General features: G+C 43.0%; 1 non-coding gene across 1 annotated transcript; it reads right to left on the bottom strand.

The window, feature by feature from the left end:
- Positions 1–500: 500 nt before the first annotated feature.
- LOC130958671 (small nucleolar RNA R71) lies at positions 501–608 on the bottom strand. The gene has a single exon (XR_009077781.1). It is a non-coding gene; the product is annotated as a small nucleolar RNA R71 (small nucleolar RNA).
- Between the last annotated feature and the right edge of the window lie 3,881 nt (positions 609–4,489).

The raw sequence follows: 4,489 nt of genomic DNA, 5'->3' as shown, positions 1-4,489 counted from the left end.
CTGAACCTGAAAGGACCTTGAAGTGAAAGCTAAGAGAAGCTAAGGCACAACTCTCTGTAGAGGACCTAACAGAAATCTTCAAAGAAGAAGAACCCATGGCAGCCGAAAACAACAACAATGCCAACAATGCAAGGAAGGTGCTGGGTGACTTTACTGCACCTACTCCCGACTTCTATGGGAGAAGCATCTCTATCCCTTCCATTGGAGCAAACAACTTTGAGCTTAAGCCTCAATTAGTTTCTCTAATGCAACAGAATTGCAAGTTCCATGGACTTCCATTGGAAGATCCTCATCAGTTTTTAGCTGTGTTCTTGCAAATTTGTGACACTGTCAAGACTAATGGGGTTGACCCTGAGGTCTACAGACTTATGCTATTCCTTTTTGCTGTAAGAGACAGAGCTAGAATATGGTTGGACTTACAACCTAAAGACAGCCTGAACTCTTGGGAAAAGCTAGTCAATGCCTTCTTGGCAAAGTTCTTTCCACCTCAAAAATTGAGTAAGCTTAGAGTGGAAGTCCAAACCTTCAGACAGAAGGAAGGAGAATCCCTCTATGAAGCTTGGGAAAGATACAAACAATTGATCAGAAAATGTCCTTCTGACATGCTTTCTGAATGGAGCATCATAGGTATTTTCTATGATGGTCTGTCTGAACTGTCCAAGATGTCTTTGGATAGCTCTGCTGGAGGATCTCTTCATCTGAAGAAGACGCCTACAGAAGCTCAAGAGCTCATTGAAATGGTTGCAAATAACCAATTCATGTACACTTCTGAAAGGAATCCTGTGAACAATGGGACAAATCAGAAGAAAGGAGTTCTTGAGATTGATACTCGGAATGCCATACTGGCTCAGAATAAAATATTGACCCAACAAGTCAATTTGATCTCTCAAAGTCTGTCTGGAATGCAAAATGCACCAAGCAGTACTAAGGATGCTTTATCTGAAGAAGAAGCTTATGATCCTGAGAACCCTTCAATGGAAGAGGTGAATTACATGGGAGAACCCTACGGAAACACCTATAATTCTTCATGAAGAAATCATCCAAATCTCTCATGGAAGGATCAACAGAGACCTCAACAAGGTTTCAACAATAATAATGGTGGAAGAAACAGGTTTAGCAATGGCAAGCCTTTTCCATCATCTTCTCAGCAACAGACAGAGAGTTCTAAGCAGAGCCACTCTGACTTAGCAACCATGGTCTCTGATCTAATCAAAACCACTCAAAGTTTCATGACTGAAACAAGGTCCTCCATTAGGAATTTGGAGGCACAAGTGGGACAGCTGAGCAAGAAAATTATTGAACTTCCTCCTAGTACTCTTCCAAGCAATACAGAAGAAAATCCAAAAGGAGAGTGCAAGGCCATCAACATGGCCGAATTTGGAGAGGAGGAAGAGGCAGTGAACGCCACTAAGGAAGACCTCAATGGACGTCCACTGGCCTCCAATGAGTTTCCTAATGAGGAACTGTGGGAATCTGAGGCTCAAAATGAGACCATAAAGATTCCATTGGACTTACTTTTGCCATTCATGAGCTCTGATGAGTATTCTTCCTCTGAAGAGGATGAGTATGTCACTGAAGAGCAAGTTGCCAAGTACCTTGGAGCAATCATGAAGCTAAATGACAAGTTATTCGGTAATGAGACTTGGGAGAACGAACCTCCTTTGCTCACCAAAGAACTGGATGACTTGTCTAGGCAGAAATTACCTCAAAAAAGACAAGATCCTGGGAAGTTTTCAATACCTTGTACCATAGGCACCATGACCTTTAAGAAAGCTCTGTGTGACTTAGGGTCAAGTGTAAACCTCATGCCTCTCTCTGTAATGGAGAAGCTAGGGATCTTTGAGGTACAAGCTGCAAGAATCTCACTAGAGATGGCAGACAATTCAAAGCAACAAGCTTATGGACTTGTAGAGGATGTTCTGGTAAAGGTTGAAGACCATTACATCCCTGCTGATTTCATAGTCCTAGAGACTGGGAAGTGCATGGATGAGTCCATCATCCTTGGCAGACCCTTCCTAGCCACAGCAAAGGCTGTGATTGATGTGGACAGAGGAGAATTGATCATTCAAGTGAATGAAGAATCCTTTGTGTTTAAGGCTCAAGGATATCCCTCTGTCACCATGGAGAGGAAGCATGAAGAGCTTCTCTCAAAACAGAGTCAAACAGAGCCCCCACAATCAGTTTGGTGTTGGGAGGCCACAACCAAATTCTAAGTTTGGTGTTGAACCCCTACATTCAAACTCTAAGTTTGGTGTTGGGAGGTTCCAACATTGCTCTGAGTATCTGTGAGGCTCCATGAGAGCCCTCTGTCAAGCTACTGACATTAAAGAAGCGCTTGTTGGGAGGCAACCCAATGTTATATTTAATCTATTTTCCTTTGTTATTTTATGTTTTCTGTAGGTTGATGATCATGAGAAGTCACAAAATCAATTGAAAAAGCAGAAACAGAATGAAAAACAGAAAGAAAAATAGCACACCCTGGAGGAGAACTTGCTGGCGTTTAAACGCCAGTGAAGTTAGCAAATGGGCGTTTAACACCCAGTCTGGCACCATTCTGGGCGTTTAAAGCTAGAAAGGGGCACCAGACTGGCGTTAAACGCCAGAAAAGGGCAAGCACCTGGTGTTAAATGCCAGAAATGGGCACCAGCCCGGCGTTTAACACTAGAATTGGCAAAGGGTGCATTTTTGCACGCCACTTGGTGCAGGGTTGAATTTTCCTTGACACCTCAGGATCTGTGGACCCCACAGGATCCCCACCTACCCCACCACCCTCTCTCTTCTTCACCCATTCACCAATCACCTCAACCACTCTTCCCCAAAAACCCCTCACCTATCAAATCCCATCTTTCTCTTCACCACTCACATCCATCCTTCATAAAACCCCACCTACCTCACCATTCAAAAATCAAACCACTTTCCCACCCAAACCCACCCATAATGGCCGAACCCTACCCCTCTCTTCACCCATATAAACCCATCTTCACTCTTCATTTTCACACACCCTAAACACTACTTCTCCCCCCTTTGGCCGAACCACAAAGCCACCTCTATCTCCTCTATTTGTTCTTCTTCTACTCTCTTCTTTCTTCTTTTGCTCGAGGACGAGCAAACCTTTTAAGTTTGGTGTGGTAAAAGCATTGCTTTTTGTTTTTCCATAACCATTTATGGCATCAAAGGCCGGAGAAACCTCTAGAAAGAGGAAAGGGAAGGCAAAAGCTTCCACCTCCGAGTCATGGGAGATGGAGAGATTCATCTCAAGGGTGCATCAAGACCACTTCTATGAAGTTGTAGCCTTGAAGAAGGTGATCCCCGAGGTCCTTTTCAAACTCAAAAAGAGTGAATATCCGGAGATCCGACATGAGATTCGAAGAAGAGGTTGGGAAGTTCTTACCAACCCCATTCAACAAGTCAGAATCTTAATGGTTCAAGAATTCTATGCCAATGCATGGATCACCAAGAACCATGATCAAAGTGTGAACCCGGACCCAAAGAATTGGCTTACAATGGTTCGGGGGAAATACTTAGATTTTAGTCCGGAAAATGTAAGGTTGGCATTCAACTTGCCCATGATGCAAGAAGATGAACACCCTTACACTAGAAGGGTCAACTTTGATCAAAGGTTAGACCAAGTCCTCACAGTCATTTGTGAAGAGGGCACCCAATGGAAGAGAGATTCAAGAGGGAAGCCGGTTCAATTGAGAAGGCATGACCTCAAGCCTGTAGCTAGGGGATGGTTGGAGTTTATCCAACGTTCAATCATTCCCACTAGCAACCGGTCTGAAGTTACTCTAGACCGAGCCATCATGATCCATAGTATCATGATTGGAGAAGAAGTAGAAATTCATGAGGTTATAGCCCAAGAACTTTATAAGGTGGCGGACAAGTCCTCTACCTTGGCAAGGTTAGCTTTTCCTCATCTCATTTGTCACCTCTGTTATTCAGTTGGAGTGGACATAGAAGGAGACATCCTCATTGATGAGGATAAGCCCATCACTAAGAAAAGGATGGAGCAAATAAGAGACCCCACTCATCATGAAATCCCTGAGATGCCTCAAGGGATGCACTTTCCTCCACAAAACTATTGGGAGCAAATCAACACCTCCCTAGGAGAATTGAGTTCCAACATAGGACAACTAAGGGTGGAGCACCAAGAACATTCCATCCTCCTCCATGAAATTAGAGAAGATCAAAGAATCATGAGAGAGAAGCAACAAAGACAAGGAAGAGACATTGAGGAGCTCAAGCACTCCATAAGATCTTTGATGAGCGGATAATTTATACGCTTTTTGGCATTGTTTTTAGTATGTTTTTAGTATCTTTTAGTTAGTTTTTATTATATTTTTATTAGTTTTTAGTTAAAATTCACTTTTTTGGACTTTACTATGAGTTTGTGTGTTTTTCTGTGATTTCAGGTATTTTCTGACTGAAATTGAAGGTTCTGAGCAAAAATCTGATCCAGAGACTGAAAAGGACTGCAGATGCTGTTGGA

The sequence above is a fragment of the Arachis stenosperma genome, chromosome 10, assembly GCF_014773155.1.
Source record: "Arachis stenosperma cultivar V10309 chromosome 10, arast.V10309.gnm1.PFL2, whole genome shotgun sequence".
Taxonomy (NCBI): Eukaryota; Viridiplantae; Streptophyta; class Magnoliopsida; order Fabales; family Fabaceae; genus Arachis; species Arachis stenosperma.
Note: the sequence above shows the minus strand (reverse complement) of the source record. Positions and strands in the feature narration are given on the sequence as shown.